The sequence below is a fragment of the Ursus americanus genome, chromosome 7 (genome assembly GCF_024610735.1).
Source record: "Ursus americanus isolate L20-20 chromosome 7, mUrsAme1.1.p, whole genome shotgun sequence".
Lineage (NCBI taxonomy): Eukaryota > Metazoa > Chordata > Mammalia > Carnivora > Ursidae > Ursus > Ursus americanus.
Genome location: NC_142133.1, coordinates 20530444 through 20552675, shown reverse-complemented (window position 1 = coordinate 20552675; position 22232 = coordinate 20530444). Strand labels below are relative to the sequence as shown.

At 33.2% G+C, this 22232-nt stretch overlaps 1 long non-coding RNA gene across 1 annotated transcript in view; it reads right to left on the bottom strand.

Moving 5' to 3' along the window:
* LOC123786109 (uncharacterized) overlaps window positions 1-22232 on the bottom strand; it is an 866733-nt gene that overhangs the window by 248685 nt on the left and 595816 nt on the right. The window contains exon 4 of the long non-coding RNA XR_006777893.2: window positions 5956-6025. This is a non-coding gene — a long non-coding RNA (uncharacterized LOC123786109). The remainder of the gene's footprint in view (window positions 1-5955; window positions 6026-22232) is intronic.

Here is a 22232-nt window from a genome sequence, read left to right as displayed (position 1 = left end):
TTATCTTACACTCCTCTGTGTTGTGTTGTGCTATGTGGTATGTCACGGCACGCTGATCTACACTGCTTTATCTATAATTCTAATCCAAAATCTCCATAAACCAAAATATTCTACATAATTATTCAGCAAATTCATTTGATGGCAAAGATGAAATGAAGGATGTGAGGTTCTTTGTAGTCCTTATTTTACCCGCTTAGTGTAGCTCTTTTTATGTTTCACTGCGGCAATATTACGAGGTTTAATTATGGAGTGTGGTCATAGATGCTACTGTAAATATTATGTAATACACAGTATATGCATTATATTTCCTTTCAAAATCTGAAGGATTCTGAATCCCTGTAACACAATTTGCTCTAAGTATTTTGGAAAAAAATGGTATTTCAGACCTCTACCAAGGATCATACTATGATAACTAAACTTTAGAGGATTATATAAGAGCAGTAACTACCATCATTAAAATGACAAGAATTTCAATGCTGACCTCTTTACTTGTATGTCCCATGTTTCTGCCCCCCAAAACCATCTGTTTTGTTCAACAAGAGACTCAATTCTACTTAGGCAAATGTATTAAACTGACCCAAAGTTGTTTATACTCACACCAGTCCCTCCCTGATCAAACCAGTGTAAATTTGCCTTTCCATAGTCAACAGCATCTAGTACGTCTCCAAGAAGGCTGTCAATTTTTCCATAAAACAAAACTGTCACTCTTCTTTCTCTCACATGTCAAGATAAAGTCCACAGGGTATTGCTTACTCAAAAAAGTTGAAACTACATTCCATCTCCCCCTGACTATTTGTCTTGCTCTTGCTTTTTTTGGGCACATGGATATTCCATGTGCCAAAGGAAGTGATAGATAAAACTATGAATGATGTGTGTAAACATCATACTTGTCATAAACATCTATCATCATCTTCTCAGGAATAAAACAATATATATTCATTCCATCAGGAATTTATTCCCAAATAAATTGTGTTTGCAGTGAGGACTGTTGTTGTGTCAGTTATTTTTAACCTTTCTGGTACCCAATCTTCTATGACCTTTATCATTGTCATATGAATCACCACTGAGCTATATTTGATGTTATGTGTTAATACAGCCCCAGACTGGCATGAGCCTCTACAGCTGCACATGGAGTAGGCTAAGTTAGCATAGACTTCAGTGGATAAATTGCAAGCTACTGATGTAAGATGAAAGCAACAATAGGATGTTTCCAACAACAGAAAATTAGTTAAATAAATAAATTACGGTAAATCCTTATGATGTAGCAATGTACAACTGTTAACAACTATAATGCAAAATGCAATATATTTAAAGATGGACAATTATCAGAGAAATTTTATTTATTTTTGTAAAGATTTTGTTTATTTATTTGAGAGAGAGAGGGAATGAGCAGGAGTAGGTAGGAAGGGGAAGAGGCAGAGGGAGAAGCAGACTCCCTGCTGTGAAAGAAGCCCGACTCAGGGCTGGATCCCATAGAAGCCCCAACTCAGGGCTCGATCCCAGGACCCTGAGATCATAACCTGAGCTGAAGGCAGATGCTTAACTGACTGAACCACTCAGGTGCTCCATCAGAGAAAAAAAGTGTTTAAAAGCAATATGGAAGTATGATACCAACTCACTACACATAAAAACATACATATATATGCAAATGATATATAATAATTTTTGAAGAAAGGACCATGAAATCATTTGACTCTAAAACATTTGTGGTAATAGTTCCAATGGAGGTGAGTTACTAGTGATTTTCATTTCCATTTATTTGCCTTTTTCCATGAGCAGGGTTTCAGGTACTTAGCATTCTTGAGAACGTGTGGTATTCTTATTTCTTTTGCCCATTTTCCTATGTTTTTTCTTAAAGATTCATCAGAATTCTTCACATTTTGGGTACTAATTAATGGTCAATAATATATGTTGCAACTATAGTCCCCATTTCATGGCTTGCCTTTTCATCCTTACTTTATTTTCCTTCATTTGTTATCTGTCATGATCCTAAGTTTCTTCTTTTATTTTACAAAGTTCTTTATTTTAAATTAGTCAAATTGATCATTGTATAAATGTTCTATTTTACGCTTCATAATCATATATATAAAACATATATGTATATGATACGTGTGGATAGATAGATCAATAGACAGATAATCAACTGTCCATGTCTATTCTTCCCCGTGGATCATCAATAGCAAATCTACATATATGACTGTCAATATATATGTGGACCTTTTACTTGGACCTCTTTAATTCACTTTATCTATTTTTGTCTAAACATTAAGTAAGGCAAATAGTCCTTCTAGTTCTGATTCTTTAGGGATATTTGGTGGTTCTAGCTCTTTCTCTCCCATACAAATTTAGAATCCTCTTCTGAAATCCTCTCACCTATTCATCAAAAAGCATGTTAAGATTCCTACTGGAATAGCATTGAATCTATAGGTTAATTTAGGATGAATTAAAACATTTAGAGTATTAAGCCTTTGATTAATTGAAAATAATATATATCTTCATCAATGTAGATCTTCTCTTACATATTTTAATAAAAATTACAATTGTCTCTATAATATCTTGAACATATTTAGATTTATTTCTAGTTACTTTGCCTTTTTGCTGCAATTTTAAATTGTATGTTTGAAATTTCATTTTCTAAATGTTTGTTGTTGATATGATATGTAATTGAATTTCATAAATTACTTTTGTACCCATCAAACTGTTAGTTTTAGCTGTTTACCTATAGTTTCTTCTGAATTTTCTACACATATATATCATCTGTAAATAATGACAGCTTTTATTCTTTTTCTATTTTTTTTATAGCTTTGTTTCTTATTCTTGCTTTATTGGACTGGCTTGAGCATCTTGTATGGTACAGAATAGAATAGTGTTAGTGGGTGTCATCATCTTTTTCCAGAATTTGAAGAAAATGCTCCCAGAATTTATACTTAATTATTGTAATTTCAGTAGGTTTTCCATAAACAGATTTTAGGTAGGTTAGAGAAGTCTCTCTTCAAAGATTCCTAAGAATTCTATTTTTTAATTTTCATTTTTTATCAAGAATGTAAGCTCCTAGAGGTTAGGAATTTTCAATTTTCTATTTTGTCCATTGGTTTATCGCAGTGCTTAGAAGAGTGGCATATAGTAAATGACAAAAAAAAAAAAAAGAGAGAGAGAGAGAGAGTTTGTTGTTAACCTGGATGTTGAATTTTATACATTTTCTGCATTTATTTTGATGATCATACCGTTTTTCATATTAATCTGCTAATATACTGAATTACACTAATATATTTTCTAATGCTAAGCAAGTCTTGCCTCTCTAAATTTTTCTACAGGGTAGCAGATGCTAAGAGGTATGATAGACATTTCTGTGGCTATAAAATTCTGTAGCAAAATATTTTCTTATGATCAAGGAGAATATGGCATCAAGCTAAGATTATCATTTTAGGATATAATTATATCCTACATGATTTTCACTTTTTCTCCTCAGTTCTCAATGCTGAAAGAAGATGGGGCAGTATGTTATTATAACAAAATAAAAATGTATTCACCACTTTCTAAATATTTATTTTCCAAATTAATGTGTGAAAAGATGGGCTTATGGCATAAAGTTCAAAACTGTAATTTCATTAATCAGCGTGCTAGAACTAGGTATGACACACATCAGCTATGCAATTCCTGTGGGAAAGTCGATGATAAAGATTAGCTAACAAGGTGGGGGTGCCTGGGTGGCTCTGTCAGTTAAGCAACTGACTTGATTTCAGCTCAGGTCATAATCTCAGGGTCTTGGGATCAAGCCCCACATGGGGCCTCACATCAAGCCCCCCCCCCCATCAAGCCCTTAGTGAGTCTGCTTGAGGATTCTCTCTGTCCCTCTTCCTCTGCCCCTTCCTCTGCTCACTTGCACATACTCTCTCTCTCAATAAATAAATAAACTTCAAAAAAAATTAGCTAACAAGATGTGTACTAAAGCAACTTTAAGTTATATTTTCAGTTCCAGCCTTGTTGTTCCCTCTGAATAAAGTATTAGAAAAATTAAAAACCCTAATTTATTCTTCTTGTTAATAATTTTGTTGTGCACTTTTCTTGTTCTAAACCTGAGATTGTACATTGTCTTGCTGTTTGAGACTTTGCAAGAAATATTCTTCTGATAAACTATGTGGTGCTCCCCATGTCTAATCATTTCTTAGAACAGTGACTGAATTGTTTTTCCATTGAATACTCCTCTGCTTTGTTATGTTCTTGCATTTATGAATAGAAACCAGGCCTTTCCCTTGCTCTGCAACTCCTAGAGATGACTTTAATGATAGAGATTCATACCAGCAACATGTATTTAACATTAACCTTGGTTAATTACAGAAGGAAGAATAAAACTAGAGTACACATGGCATCCCTTTTTCCTAAATGTTATATAAAACCCAGTCTGTGGCAGATGCAAATAACCCTCGTGTAATTTCTTTGGCCCTCATTAAAATTTGTAACTTAATTTTAATTTTTATAATAACTATCATATCTGTTTGACAAAATGTTCTTTAGAGATATTATAAATTAGGGCAATCGTAGACACAGACAACATATCTAACTGGGCAACATATTTCTTTCACCCATTCGTCACTAATATCCCCTATTACTTTTTCATGTTTTCATCCCTGAGTCTACGCCACTGCCCTCTGTCTGGATCCAGCTCTCCTGCTTCCCCCATATTCCTGGCAAAGGAATGTTTTTCCATTCATAGTTGTATATGGATGATTTTATTTGATATAATTTTTCTGGGAGGTGTTTGCATTTTAGTAGATGCAGAAATTATATGTGCCCAATATTTCCCCTTTTCACCAGAATGTTGGCTGTTTAAAAGACTATTTCAAGACACATGAAGCTTTCCGTACTCCCTGGTCACCAGTAAGGAGCTTGGAGGGGTAAAGTGCAGAAACAGATAGTATCCTGTAAAAGTATTTTCAAGCTGAACTGCAATGACAAGGAAATTTTTGAGATATCTTGTTTGAAAGGTACGAAGACTAATGATGTGAGATCTTTACAATATTTCATTGTCAGTTTCGTTTGTAATGACACCAAGTATAATTTATTTGTCTCCTCTCCAGGAGCAACATCATTTAAGCAAAACTGCTTTCACACTGATAATCAGATATTTCTCCCTGAACAATATTCCCAAGGGTGGTGATATAGCATATGTAGTTGGCTCAGTAATATTGATCAAGGAAGGAGGTGGGGCAAAGTGTTGATTGATCTTTTAAATATTTTTCTTTTGATATCCCCTCTCCTCAAACACCTTGCTTAAGATTTTATCAAGCCCCCCAATGGTTTCAGCCATGGTCTAAAAAATAAAGTGAAAATTTCTGTGTAAATTGCAGTTGTTGGATAGTTGCTGCCAATTGTGCATCCTAAATGTCTTCTGAGCCTGCATTCACAGTATAGAAGAGTACCATGATCAACTACTAACGTCTACCATAGATGCAAGAGGGGATACAGGGCACTTAATGTGTCAAATTACTACTGGCTCTGCTGGATGATAGGTGATTACCAGATGGGATTATAACCTGGTGATTTGGGGGACATGGTCTTTGGTCTTTATTGTTAACAAATTATAAGAAATTGCAATGCTAAAAAAAAAAAAACAAGAAAGAAATTGCAATGATTTTAAAACTAATTATTTCTTTTATTTGCAAGGTTTGTCTTGGCCACAAAACTGAATCACCTATTCCAGCTATGTAAGTGTGGAGGTGCTCCTGAGGATTAAGGAACAGAAAGAGTGCATGAAGACCAACTTGTTTTGTATTTGATTAAATGAATCTGGCAAAATCACAAAGTGGATGTTATAAAATCAAATAATACTTTGTTATATTTCTGTATATCAGTGCAGGTCTCCATGCTTCCAAAGCACTTCTCCACTAAATATTTTAAAATTTTAATCCCCATAATGATCTACTGAGATATAGAAGGGGGCGCTAGTACTCCTACCTTATGCAGCATGAAACTGGATACACAGCAAATCACGGATTGATCAGGGATAAGAATTCAGGGATCCAACCTTAAAAAATAATGATATTTCTGTTAAACTACTTTAACATCTATTAAACCATTTAAAGAAGGAGGAGTAATGAATGTGAGAGCCACTTACATGTCAAACACTATACTAGTAGCTTCATAATAATTATCTCCTTTAATTATCATCTTAACTCTCTGAGGTTACTGATAATTATTTTTATGCTATGAATTTTATGAATAAGGACACTCACTAAGATTCAGAAAGCTTAATTAGCTCACCCAACGAATACAACTGTATATAGTCAAGCTAGCATGCAACATTAGGGGTGGCTAATGCCAAAAACTACTACTTTTCAAATATATTATGTAATCTTCAATAGATCCATTATCAGCAAACTTTACACCTTTCCTAAGTGGGCTATCTGTTTGCCATCTTTTTTGACTTCTCTTTAGAGCTTCTCTCTGCCAAGTACTACCTATATGCTGGCATTGGCAACCGCGATAGTAATTATTCTTCGTTAGGGGCTGAGGTGGTACTTTGCCCATGAGTCACATCTTGTTCAACACTTTGTGAGATGCTACATTTAAAATTATAAATACCTCATCCAGAGTCTAAAAAAATAAGAGTAGATTTTATATAACTAAGAACATTGGGGAATTTTAATTTCACTTACTATAAAATATAATTCAAGGAAGGTTATACATTTAAAGTGTCAGACAAGATGCCAGACACATAGTAATTTTTTTCCTCTTTCCTTTGATTCTCCACCTGCCTTTTAGGGTTTCTAACCAATAAGTTCTATCCATTATTTGCTATTTGTACTGGGTTTTTTTATTTTTTTTTACTGTTATCTGAACAAAAATAGAAACTAAGCTTCATCGTATTCCATATTAAGAAGTCACTGCATAAATTCCCTTAATAATAAGCAAATTGTCTGATAAATTTGATCTTGAAATTCTCCTAACCATACTTTTTAGATAATGTATAATGCTAGTACCTTTTCATAAAAATAGAAATTTGACATTTTTGGAAAATATTCAGTACAGCCTTGATGAGAAACTCTTCCTAAAAGATATGAATCTTATATCTGATTTACATCTCTAACTCAGTCTTTGAGACTCATTCCATTATGGTTCTGCAAATGTGACTGGAATACTAACTTTGAATAGCAATCTTGGAAAGCTTCTGAAGACCAGTTTTTGCCACTCTTTAGTGAAAGCATTTTTCAGAGCTGCCCCTCATTTTTGGAATATGGCTTTGTTTTAACACGTTCACAAATTTCTCAGATTTAAAGGCTTTCTCAAACATACCTCTGTTTTTCTGATACCCTTCTGGATCAATTTAGCGCAATGACCATTCCTTCTCAATATAAACTTAGTAATCTGTACCATACATTGTACCACTTAGTTTTTTCTAATTACTCCAGGGGGGTTATTGCCTCCCTCTAACTAGATGTATATTTCTTGGGTGTTCCCTAAAAGCTAAGGATAAGCCTCGTATCAGAACTATTACACAGCCCCTTGAAGTATTTGTTTTATGGTAATTAAACTAGAGTCATTGGGAAAAAATTATAATGCAAAGGGGAATTTTCCTCTCTAGTATATACCTTTTAGCTCCAACTTGGCCAAGAAAAATTAATTTGATCTTTTGTACCAGTTATTATCAACTGGTGGTAAACTGTTACGTTGAAGAGTATTTAGAGACTCTATCAGTGTTCAGGAAGTAATGATTACTTAGCAATCCCTTCCCTAAACACAGGAAGTAGGGGGGGGGAAGAGCTGGAACACATGGACACCATTTCATTATTATTACCACCATTTGTTCTTTATTTTCTAAGTTATTTTTATATTTTTCATACCAGTTTTTATATAGGGAGGTTAAAATTATTAACTAAAGGAATGAAATAATAAAAAAGCAAACATAAGCAAATATTTCCAAGCAAATCATCAATAGTTAAATCTGAGTAATTACTTCCAAAAAAATATGCATCTGTTATAGCCAGAGTCAGAGGCCAATAAAACAAGAATCCATAGAAGTATGATTTAACTACTGATACCAGTTCTTCCCTTCTATCCATGAAGATGATAATACCAGGCATTTTGAGATGCCATAGAGAATAAAATCTTCTTTTGTACCCAATTTATAGTCTGTTTTTTTTCCCCACAAAATAATGAATTATTGAGACATTTCACACCATTATGTATAAAAAGTCTGGGTCATTAATTCATAGGAACTTATACCATGTAATATGGCATCATCTCACTATGGGAGGGGCATTTGCACACACATTCCCCTTTCTATTATCCTCTACTTTGCTTCTACAGGGAATCCTTCTTTGTTTAATCCAATATGGCTTCAGGCATCTCCAGTAATCACAGAAATCTCCTAGTACATGACTGTATATATATATATATATATATATATATATATATATATATATATATATATATATATATATATATATATACTGGAATTTACTGATCTAGCTCTAACTCTTTCATTACTAACATGTTCTACTTTCCTTTATTTTACATTCTATCCTCCCCTCCCCGTTATCTGTGACTTCAGTGAGCTCATAAACTGCACTCTAGAGTTCTTTTCATAGTAATTATTATCAAGTGAATGGAGAATTCTCCCATATGTATGCAATTTTCCCCAAAATGAATGGAAGTAAACACACAGATCTGGAAAATAGAAAAAACTATGGATCAGAATCTTGCTTGTTATTCAGAATTCAACTTTTTACCACTTCTTACAAGAAGACTTTCTTGAACTTCACCAATTTCTCCTGAGATTGTGCTATTTTCTGCTCTTGCATGCTTTCAATAAGACTCTATGCTTACCTGAATCAGCATACACAATGTATTTTATGTTTATTAGCTTATGGGTTAGCTCTGAGTTAACTCTGAGTATTTTCTGTAGGGAAAAAAACTCATTCATTTTTGAATTCCCAGTTTCTCTCACATTACCTGGAATATGGTAGGCCCTGTCTTTATGGTTATGGAATAATGTTGTACCCATGGTCAAAATGAGAGATACTTTTGGTAGAATAATAAGTAAACAAGTAATAAATTTTTGTATCACTGAAATATTCTTATTTCAAGATTCATTTTTGTTTTAACATTAGGATTTATATCAATTCTCTATAAACCAGCACTTCCATTTTTATAATGATAATAAAATTTTTATGACCACAGAACTACTTTGCACTACTGGAATACTTCTTCTTTATAAAGCCCCAAGTGTTTTACAGCCCATGACATAGCACTCTAATTACAATGTTTTGAGGGACAATAACTTACTAACAATTCCTTCTAGCTCATTAGCATCTGGCATAGAATACTGTAGTGAAGAAGATCTGTGAGACCGGGTAAACCAACAACCTCTTCTAACAAATGAGCCTAGGAAACCCCAGAGAAGTGGTATGATCTGCTAAGCTCCAATTATGGTGTTGAGGCCAAAACTTATATTTCAAATCTAAAAGATGGTCCATGAATCTCTAACTGCCTGCTATGCCTCCACCTGTATTTGAGGGAAATGATTACGGACAGAAGATTTCCATAAAGTAGAATCGCCAATGACATGTAATCTACTTCCCTGTCTACACAATGCACCAGGGAGTGGCCTATTAGCCAAAGGCAGGATTGGTAAGCTAAGTAGTTCCATGCCTATGAGATGTATTGCTTCAAGACTGTTCAGAATAGCGGAAAATCAGATTGGCAGCTAAAAAATTCACCTAATCCTACTTTCTCTTATACAGTGTTAATGGACAATACACATGAGGCGGGTGCCATGGAAAGAGAATATGAAATATTACTTAGCCATCAGAAAGGATGAATACTCACCATTTACACTGACATGGATGGAACTGGAGAGGATTATGCTAAGTGAAATAAGTCAAGCAGAGAAAGACAATTATCATATGGTTTCGCTCATATGTGGAACATAAGGAATAGCACGGTGGACCACAGGGAAAGGGAGGGAAAACTGAATGGGAAGAAATCAGAGAGGGAAACAAACCGTGAGAGACTCTAAACTCCAGGAACCAAACTGAGGGTTATAAGAGCGAGGGGGTGGGGGGATGGGTATTAAGAAGGGCATGTGTGGGGATGAGCACTGAGTGTTATACGCAACTAATGAATTGCTGAACACTACATCAAAAACTAATGATGCAGTATATCCTGGCTAATTGAACATAATAATAAAAAATAAAGTGTACGGTGTTTAGAGTTATTTAAAGATATGGAGGGAAAAAGAAAGAATGAGTGAGTGTGCACTAATAAATATACTAATATCAGTATTCCCAGCTTAATTACTCTTCAATTAAATCACAGGACTCATGAATAGCTACTATCAACTAACCTACCTTTTAATATGTGTCAAAATGTATATGATGATATCTGTATCTCAAAGTAATATAAGAAAGAAGATAAATTTCAAAGTGAAACGATCGTAAAATCAAAGTTGACTTTACATGAGCTCTATTTTCTAGAATCCTTAAGTTGTATCTGTATGCTTTATATATCTTTATGGTACTCCTCTAATTAATTGTCTCAGAGTTGTTTTTGGATTTTGTTTATAGCTAGGATTTTTTGAAGTTTTATTAAAATATTTCCGTATATGTATGGGAATTTAGAATTGCAGATGTATTTGAAAACCATTTGGCTTTCCTCGTTTCAGTTATCTGTCAGTATTCTTATACTCTTGAAGATTGTCAAATTCTGATTTGTTTTTCCTCAGGTCTGAGTTTGGTTTCACCTTCATCCATTTTGGATTCAAATGTTCTTCCATCAGATCTTTCTGTGTCCAATGGAATGAATGAGAGTTCACAGAGAGTGAAGACAGAGTCCCAGAACTCTTGTGACACAGTCTGAGATTGGTCTGATCTGTGGAAAGAATATTCTCCTCCTTTTGTGAATTTCCAGTTTCATTTCTGTGGCTTATGATACATAGGTAGGACCTGGAAACCTTCAACAAAAAGCCTCATGATTGACTATAAGCAATAGTTCAAAGAACACATTTTATGCAGCTCTTTTCTTATGTTTGTTTCGGTTTTCATGGAAGTTATATGTTTCCTGGGGTTCAGAAATTACTTTAAGACCTGGTTTCACTGAAATAAGAGCAAAACATCTATTTTTCTATGAAAATCTATCTTGAATTGAAAAATCATTTTGTTATTTTACTTAGTTTATTTTTTTTATAACAGAAAATACTTGACTTGGCTTTAATACAAGCTTTTTGTAGAAAAAGTGCTAATATTTTATACCTAACAATATGCTCTTTATTTAAATAAGATTTATTGCTTACTATGTGCCAGACACTGTTGTAAATTCTTTGAAATATTTATTCAATGCACACAATAAATCAATGAAGTAGGGATTATTATTATCCCTTTTTTTACACCTGAGAAAATGGTTAAGTAAATATGTGTGGTTACTGAGGTCCTATATATGTATTTGAATTTACTTTGAGGAAAACCTCTGATTTAAAAAAATGAAATATTTGAAAAAGATCCTTTGGCAAATGGTTGCAAAAATAAGTGTTCCCTGTGAGTCTGATGATTCTGTCATACTGTTGAGGAATGCTTAGCACATCATAAGTACTCTTCCTCTATTTTTTAAAAATATTTATTTACTTATTTGAGAAAGTGAATGTGAGTGGGGTGGGAAAGGGGCAGAGGGAGACAGAGAGAACCTTAAACAGATGCCCCACTGAGCACGAAGCCCAATTTGGGGCTTAATCCCAGGATTCAGAGATTATAACCTGAGACAAAACCAAGACGCTCAACCTTCTGAGACACCCACATGCCCCACTCTTCCACTATTTCCTAATTGAAGTTTATAGTTCAAGATAAAGTTATTTTATTTAGTAATAATGGGGAAAAGTAGAATGTATCTTACTGCTATGTGGTGAACATGGGGTGTTTCTCTTATATGGAATGCACAAATCTTATGTTCACAGCTAGAAAAAGGTGATTGTAATTCACTTCATAAAAGAATACCTCCTAGATAAGCATCCATCACAACAAGGGAAAACTGAGAAAAGACTACTAAATAATTGATGTGTCAAAGATGAAATTGTAATGGAATTTATAAAATATTTAGAAGTGAAAGAGAAAAAAACACTTCATATAGACCTTTTAGATTTTACTAAGAAATACTTAGGTGATTTCTAACCTTAGAAGCATACAACAGAAAAGATAATAAGTTAACAATAATGAAATATATATATTCAAGCAAAAACAAAACCAGAGATCAAATGCCACAGAAAATTCTAAAAATATACAGAAACAAAAGTTTAAAAGTAAAAATTAATGACTTGAGAAACAATGAAATCCAGTGAGGAACAACCAAAACCTAGAGACTCATAAAAGAAAATGATCTGTGATTAAGAAAGACATGGCATTTAAATATAAAAACACTACCCCCCACCAAAGGCAGAGATAACATACATTCATATACAATAGAGATCAGAGTATCATAGGAGAATATTCTAAATAAATGTATGTAAATATATTTGAAAACTAGATGAAATAGACAATTTAAAAGAAAAATATAATTTGCCAAAATTTTCTCAAGAAGACATTAAGTTGAAGTGAACTTATATTCACCAAGGAAATCAAATTAGGAAAAAAAAATACACAAAATAAACTAACAAAGTCCTGAGAATCTTCAGTCAAGTTTGACCAAAATTCAAGGAATTATTAACCTCTTATTTATACAAATTTTTCCAAATAATCGAAAAAAAAAACTTCCTATATAGCACCTTAAGGGGCTTTTTTAAGTGTAATGGAAAGATTAGAAAGAACAGAAAGAGAAAGGAAAATCAGAGGTCATGCTTGCTAGTGCAAATATTTGCAAAATTTGTAAGCCAAATAATAGTAAAGTCAAGTAAGGTATAAAGTATATGTAAATTTTAAAAAGTATTATAGGCATGCAAATATATTTAAAGTAAATCTATCTGTTAATATACTTCAATGCCTTACGAAAAAAGAAAACCTATAATCATCTTAATAAGTGCAGAAAAAACACTGGATGTAGTTCAGTGTCCATCATGTTAAAACTTAGAAAAAAATTAAGATCATTTCTTATAATGATAAATGTTTTTTCTAACCTGTGACATAGACAATATTAGTGAAATATTAGATACTTTTATTAAAAGTCAGAACATATATGTCCACTGTTCCACTTATATTTTTTATTGCACTAAAATTCTGATCAGAGCAATAAGACCAGAATCTCTATCAGTGATAAAGTGCCAAGTTTAGTAGAAATTATGATTGTCTATATAAAATCTCAGGAGAACATAAAGACAAATGGTTAGATTTAATAAGATGCAAGATTTACATTAAAAAAAATAGATTTTCAGGGCACCTGGGTGGCTCAGTTGGTTAAGCGTCTGCTTTCAGCTCAGGTCATGATCCAAGTGTCCTGGGATCAAGTCCTATGTCAGGCTCCCTGCTCAGCAGGGAGTCTGCTTCTCCCTCTGCCCTTCTCCCCCCGCCCCACTCATGCTTGCTATCTTTCTCTCTCTCAAAAACAAATGAATAATTTTAAAAAATTATAGATTTTCTATATATCTGAAAATTTAAAAAACCAGAAAAAGTAATAATAATTGCAAACCTACAGTGAAGATTCTATTCACAATAGAAACGACATTTAAAATTATCTAGGCTTACATCGAACTTTACATCGGAATCCGGGGATGTACTGTATGGTGACTAACACAATATAATAAAAAATCATTTAAAAAATAAAAATAAAAAAAATAAAATGCAAGTGAATTCAAAGTGAAAAAAATTATCTAGGCTTAAATCTTAAAAATATATGTTAAGACTTCTATGGAGATAATATAATTCAGGTAAAAATGACAAACTACAAATTGTCTAATCATGCTCACATATGGGAAGACCTATAATGTGGAATTTCACAAACTAACCAAAAATTTATATGGAAAAGTAAAGAGCCAAGACAATAATTAAAAGTTTAAACAGAGTGGCTTTCTTACATATATTTGGACTAATTATAATGCTACAGTATCTTAAAGCATGAACTATGACATAGGACACAAATAGTCAAATTAAAAGGGGAATGCAGGAAGAAATCTACATGTGTATGAAGTTAAATGAATCACAGGAAAGGCATTAAAATACATTGAAAAAAGAATAAACTGTACAAATTGGAATAAATTGACTATCCAATAAATGATTTGGGGCAGGTGGCTATCTGAAAGCAAACTAGCTAAAACATATTCTAAATATGTAGTGACAGATTTTACTTTATTTTAAAATGCAGAATATGTGCTTGATGATCAAACTAGCTAACTGGATTGCATATACTAATTTATATATATTTAAGTGAAAAGTAAGCACTTTGGCATGGTACTTAAATGCTTGCCAATTTTAATTTAAATTATAAAACATTTTGATGAGTGAAGGCAAAAATGTAATCTAATTACAGATAACACCTTTATTCTGTTTTCTTTTCCTACGGTTTTACCACTTACAACTTCGTTACTTTATTTTACTTTATTTCAGATTTATGTATGTATGTGTGTATGTAAATTTTTTGAGTATAGTTGACACACAATGTTACATTAGTTTTGGGGGTACAATATAGTGATTCAATAAGTCTATATGTTACGCTATGCACATCACAAGTGTAGCTACCATCTGTCACCATACAATGCTATTATGATATCGCTGCCTATATTCCCTATGCTGTACCTTTTATCCCCATGTCTTACTCATTCTATAACTGGAAGCCTGTATCTCTTACTCAATTTTACCCATTTTGCCCATTCCCTCACCCTCTTTCCCTCTGCTAATCATCACTTTATTTTAAACGGACATATTCTGAAACAATGACGAAGAGGTTGAGATACAATGTATATTTAAACTCAACTTTCTACAGATTTGGAAACTACTTATAATGGAGTTACTGATATGATATTAGCAAAACAGTGTGAATAGCACGTGTTTTATTATTAATATATATTTTTTTACATAATGCCATTGAACATTAGAGCAACTGAAGAGATTTGTTTCTATATAGTTCCAACAACAGAATAATAAAAGCCTGGGGCACCTGAGTGGCTCAGTCAGTTAAGCACCTGCATTCAGCTCAGATCATGATCTCAAGGTCCTGGGATCGAGCCCCATGTTGGGCTCCCAGCTTGGTGGGGAGTCTGCTTCTCCCTCTGCCTCTCCCCTCTCTCATGCTCTCTTTCTCTCAAATAAATAAATAAATAAAAACCTTAAAAAAAAAGAATAATAAAAGCCTGCTTGTATATAGTAAGGATTAGCTATGTGGGAAATCTCATTCTTTTCTCTATTAATATGAAAACTTTATAAAATGGGCATTTTTATTTTCAATCTTTGGTGAACACATAAACAAGTAGACATGTAAAAAATTTTTAGGGTGAAATTTGATATCATTTGTCAGAATTCTATATGTGTTTACCATTTGACCCTTCACCTTACTTACAGGAAGTTTATTCTGTAGAGTGCTCAAATGCATCAACATGTTTTTCACAGGATTGTGGGGAATTATGGAACACTGATAATAACTTAAAATTTGTTGGTAAAATATTTTGGGAAAATCAATTATAGTGCTTCCACAAGTGGAAATATTTATACTAACATTAAGGGATGGTTAAAATGCATTAATTGGAAAAAAAAAAGTAAGAAGAGCATAGGCCTTCTAATAAGATTTCACTTTTAATTTTGTTTTAAAAACTGATTTAGAAAGAACAAATTCATAAATAAAATAAATAAAATTAGATTTATGACATGTTAAAGAATGAGTGAATTGGTAAATGGTGAATAAATTTATTGAGTTGCTATTGGTATGAGATCCCAGATTTTCCCATAGCAGGGAGATTGGTAGGAGAAGGAAGGGAAAAATGAAGGGGGCGTAAACAGAAGGGGAAATGAACCATGAGAGACTATGGACTCTGGGAAACAAAGCGACGGTTTTAGAGGGGAGAAGGGTGGGGGGATGGGTTAGCCCAGTGATGGGTATTAAGGAGGGTGCATATTGCATGGAACACTGGGTGTTATACGCAAACAATGAATCATGGAACACTACATCAAAAACTAATGATGTACTGTATGGTGTCTAACATATCATAATAAAAAAAATCATTATCAACCTAATAGGTGAATTTACAGTTAATAATGGCAGTTAATAAAGATGTAACTCATGCAAACAAACACAATATATTAATGACATGCAGTAAAGAGATATTTTCTAGATCCCTGTATTGCCTTCCTCTATAGTATATGTAAAATATCTTTCTGAATAAATCATTATGCTTGTACTTTGTAAAAGCAAAAAACACAAAGATGTATGGCAAAGAAACTGAAAAATACTAAATCCTACATCTCAGATACAGTTAGTATTAACAATAAAAATTCACATGTAAATTGTGAAGATTACGAAGATCTTTAAAGTATGGAATTTCAATTTCATCTTTAAAATCTATAGATTTTGAAATAATACATAAAGCTCCTTTTCTACAACATAATGTTATAGTTAGTTCACTGTGATTAGCAAATATAAAAACAATGGCATTGTGAGGCAGAAGTTGTATTGATTCCTAAGCATATTCCAGTGCAAAATGAACTGCAGTAGGAGAAAGCTGAAGATGTCTTAAATATAATCTTCACCAGGAATGAAAAAAGCCCTTAATACTGCAATTACAGCACTACCAACAGTATCCTCTTGTATTGTTCTTTAATAAAATTAGAAATAAGCACATATACCAGGCTTGCTTGTCAAAAAAGGGGCATCCCTAGCCTAGAAGAACACTGGCCTTATAGCAGGCTGTACTGCCTACAGTACCTTCAACATCCACTCTAGTGGCTCAGAGCTCTACTTCCTCATTTTTTCAGTAACTGAATTCCAATCTATGGTATTTCACAATCCTTATTTTATGTACATTCTAGAACTTTAGTTTTTTATTCTCACCTGCAGCTAAGTTTTTTTAATGAAATATTTTCTATTTCTTTAATATGATATAATCTTGAGTTTTATTTTATTATAAAACATGAATGCTGTTTGCAAAAGCTATTGAGACATGAGAAGGAAGGAAAGAAGGAAGGAAGGAAGGAAGGAAGGATGGAAGGAAGGAAGGAAGGCAAGAAGGAAAGGAAGGCAGGCAGGCAGGCATGGAAAATTCTTAGGAACATTCTTAGGAATATTCCATGTGTGCTTGAAAAGACTGTATATTCTCTAAATCTTAATATATACTTAGAAGATCTACTTATTGATTATGTGGTTTACCTCTTAAATATCTTTATTTGTTCTTTATCCAATTGACCAACTTTGGAAAGTTGTATAAGAAATTCTATTAGCAGTGTTTCTTGGTCTATTTCTCCTTCTACTTTCTGTATTCTCTGCTCTTTGAAGGTGTTATCTGGTACATAGTTATTATGTAGTGCTCATTCTTTTATTTTTCTTTTTCCTTTTATTAATTTTTAAAAGATTTATTTGCTTATTTGAGAGAGAGGGAGAGACGGAGAGTGGGAGAAGGAGCAGAGGGAGAGAGTCTTCAAGTAGACTCTCCACTGAGCGCAGAGCCCAATGCGGGGCTTGATCCCCCAACCCATGAGATCATGATATGAGCCAAAATCAAGAACTGGACACTTAACCAACTGAGCCACCCAAGCACCCCCATTTTTTTCTTTTTAATGCTTAATTTTTTTGCCTTAATTCTTCCTTGTGTAATATCAAGATTACATTGGTTTGATATTATTCTTTTCATCTCTCCTCTTCCACTATTTGAAGATAAAGTTTACATAGCATAAAATTCACCCAATGTATTGTATAATTCTACTAATTTTGGTAAATGCATACTGTCAGGTAACTCCCACCATAATCAAGGTATTGAACAATTTTATTACCTCTGAAAAATTCTCTTATGTCCTTTTATAATCCAATCATCCCATGACCTCTAGGACTTGGAAACCACTGATAAGTTTTCTGATCCTTTATTTGCCTTTTTAAGAAAGTTAGATAAGTGGAATCATATGGTATGTCACCTATTGAATCTGGCTCTTTCATTTAGCACAGAGGTCAGCAAACATTTTCTGTAAAGGACCAAATAGTAACTATATTTTAGCTTCTGAGCAATACAATCTCTGTCAAAACTACTAAACTCTGTCAGTGTAGCTTGAAACAGACTTAGACAATACGTAAATGAATGGTATGTCTAGATTTGGCTCCCACAGCAGGACAAAATTGCCCTATGGATTACAGTCTGCCAACTCCTGATTAGTATAATGGATTTAAAATCTATCCATGTTGTTGTGTTGTGGTTTCCTTTTTTTTTATTGCTGAGTAATATTCCATTACATGGATATACCAAGTTTTCTTTCTTTATATCCATGGACAAATTTAAGGACATTTGGGATTTCCCAGTTATAGATGGTTGTAAGTCAAGCCACCATAACACTCTGGTAGAAGTTCTAAATAAACACACTTTCTCTTTCTCTTGTGTAAATACCTAGTATTGACATTGCTGGATTATATGGTTAAGTGAATATTTAACTTGATGAGAAATTCTCAAATTATTTCCTAGAGTGTCTATGTCATTCTTATCATCAATGTATGAAACATCAGATTGTTCTGTAACCTTGTCAGCAGTTGGAATAGTCAACTGTTCTAATTTTTAGCAATCCTGATCAGTGTATAGTGGTATATTATTGTAGGATTTAATTTGCTTTACCTAATGCCTAATTTTGAGCATCTGTCATATGCTTACAGTGCTATCCATATATCTTCTTTCTTGAATTGTCCAAAATATATGGCATATTTTATTGGGTTGTTTTCCTTTTGTGAGTTTTCAATGTTCTCTGATTATAATTTATAATATTTACTATCTCTCATTGTTTTGTTTTTATTTTTCATATGCTCTTGAAATACATATGTTTAATCGTTGATATCTTTCTTCTGTTCCTTTTTTTTCCTCTTTGTTCTCCTTCTTTTGGGCATCATTTGTCCTTTTTAAAGAGCTCTCTACTGTGTTTTTCCTTGAATTTATTTCCATTTGGTATCCTGCAAAAAAAATTCTATTGATATCTAAATATTTATATTTCTGTATTATTGTTGAGGTGAATTTATGTTTTACTTCAGTGTCTCTTCTGCATCATTTAGTCAATTCTTATTTCCTATGGTCACTTTTTAGCACATTTATATTCTGAGTTTTTAAATGTCTTATTCAAGATTTTTTTGGTAATATCTACAAAAGTTTTTAAGAACATTAGATCAATTTAGGGCTGGGAGTGGAAAACTATGGCCTGAGGCCCAATTTGGTTTACAATCTCTTTTTGGAGAGCCCGTAAGCTCAGAATGTCTACTGAATTTTTGATAGGTGGTAAAACAAAACAAAGAGTGCAGCAGAGACTGTATGTGGCCTACCAGATCTAAAAAGAGTTTGCCAGCCTCTGGGGGCTTGGGATATTGTGGTATAGGTTTTCTCTGGATTATAGTTGAGTTTTGATGGGTGAATTTTCAGTAACTTGACATTTTTTATCAGTTATATTTTTTAATTATAGTAGTTTTGTATGGATGTGGTCTACCATTTTCTGTTTAAGTATTTTATGTTTGCTTGGACCACAAATGAAAGATAAATGTGGTGGCTTTGGGCAGGATGTTAGGGAGGTTTTGTTTGTTTGTTTTTTAGTTCAAAAGTTTTATGACTGAATCCCTTCTTCAGTTTGTCCATGTATGCTGGCTATACTCAAAGGATTCTTATGGAGGGTGCTCAATTTTCAGTTTGAGTTGTGGCATGCATTTTCATTGATTTGGGTCCACTGGTTTTCTAAAGTGAGATACTTTCTAAATTTAAGTGTTTTCAGACACCTAATCAGTAAAACAGATGACACAGAGCATTTTTTATAAAAGCCCTGAAATAGGTAAATAGTTATAAATTAGATTGTTGTCCATTTATGAATTCTCCTTAACATGTTACTAAAGCACTTACGTAAAACCCATATGACTCTGCATGTTGCTGACTAGATCTAGTCCTAATATTTTCTTAAATTAACAAAACATTATTGTCTAGACATCTTACATGACCTGTACATTGTCACAGTGCTATTGATAGTGTTGGTACTAGAAATTAGGCTTTTTGATTACTTTCAGAATAAATTTTCTTGTATACTACCATATGCTACACATTTGAATGGTACAGCAACAATTTATATTTACCAATGAAAACCATATAGATAATTCTATACTATTATTCTAAGCAATAAGTTGTCATAATTTTTATGTAGTTAATTAAATATTTTAGTGGCCTCAGACTTCAGAGAGAAAAGTAGTTTACAGAGATAAATTAAATTACCTTGTGTGAGAAAAAACAAGCCTCAGGTTAGGGAAAATGCTTAGCAAAGTTTGGAGTTATGATTCAGTAATAATATAGCCAATGGAGCCTATTCAGATTTTATAATATAATTAAAAATAAAAATCCCAAGTAGAATGAGCTATGTGTGATTTTTATTATTTCTGAATTCTAAATATTAAGTTTAATTTGATGATAAATATTAAGTTTAATTTAACTGATGTCTCATCAATTTGATGTTTAATATTATTTTCAGTAATCACAACAACATCCTTAGATAAGGGTGAGTCTACTTGTCTACTGTCATATAATTAGAAGGCACATCTTCTGGGAAACTTCCTATTTTGCAATATTTTGTCCATACAAAATTCTCAATTTTCATGTGCTTAGTATTCTTTGTGTTTTTCTGTTCTTGTTTTATTTTTACAGTTACTCTTCAATATTTGCAAAAGACAACTGTTACCACAAACCTCTTATGCAGTGGGTGACCACACCTGCTCATCTGCCTTACACTGCCATGGTTTATGCCTGTTTTCCAGATATAATTGTTAATAGCACCCCCTTCACTCTCAAATGATTCCTCATGGAGAATAAATTATAATGTTTTCTTATTTATGCCATCTCAGATCTCTTTAACCTCATCTGTTGTTGAGGCCTTTGGCCATTGTTTCGCACAGTCATCACCATAGCAACCAGCTCTGAGTGGACTCAGCCCCACTGCTGCCACAGCAACCACCTTCACAAAGCAAACTTCAACAGCACCTCATCTTGAGCTCTCATCCTGTGACTCCCACCTCCCTTACTGAGGTTTTGCTGTTGATCCTGAAGCATAAGACTCTAGAAAATGTGATTGACACATACACACAACACGGAAACACAGGCAAATTAGTATCTATGGGAAAAAAAATTCTGACCCATGAGAAATGGATCTGACAGACAAAGCACTCTCCTTTTATCTTTTGGGACAGACTTCCTGAGGAGGAACAATATTTGTAGGTTCTCAAAAAAGGCAGTGCAGTGGTATCAAATCATAATTTAGGAGCATGAATCTAAGCAGTAGTCAGCTAGTAATAAACCAATGTATTTGTCTTTTCTCTTCCTCTCATTCCCCTTTCCTCTCACCACTGCTTTCTTGTGACTGCACTCCTTAAATAAATAGCAACATACAAGTGTTTAAGTCTCTGCATTTGTTAGAAACATATACAACTGTAAGTTGTAGCTATTAGTAATTTCATAGGTCCAGAAAATTTTTAAGTATTTTTGATATCAGATAGGATTCACTCAACCCAAGGGATGATATTATATGTACTACACACACACACGCGCATGCACAAACACACGTGCACATGCATATAAACATGTATTATATACTTATGTATATGTATGCGGGTGCGTGTAGGTGGGTGTGAATATGGGTATGTGTGCATGAAATAGGTATAACTTCATCATTATTATCTCTACTTTAGACGGTTTTGAGTGCCTAAGAAGGTGAATTATTTGGAATAATAAGTTTACGAGGGAAAATATCATAGATATGCAAATATGTCAGGTATTGTGTTAGATGTTTTACACTCATCACTGTTTGCATTTACATCTTATAGCCACTCTGCAAAATGGGGGAAGTCATTGGTTTTAGTTCACATCATTTGTAGTGTGTTATATTACCTTTTTGTGAAAATTCTTTTTTTCATCCCTTCTATGTTCATTGCTATGAGTGGACTGTACTTCCTAGACACACTGACATCACATTTGTCCACACGTCTTGATTAATCTAATGAAATGTAAGGGTAAGTAACAAATGCCACTTATGAACAAAATGTTTAAGAGCCCGCAGAAGGTTTCCCATACGCACTTTCCCTCTTTTTCAAAATTTACATAAATCGAATTCACAGCTCATCTACAA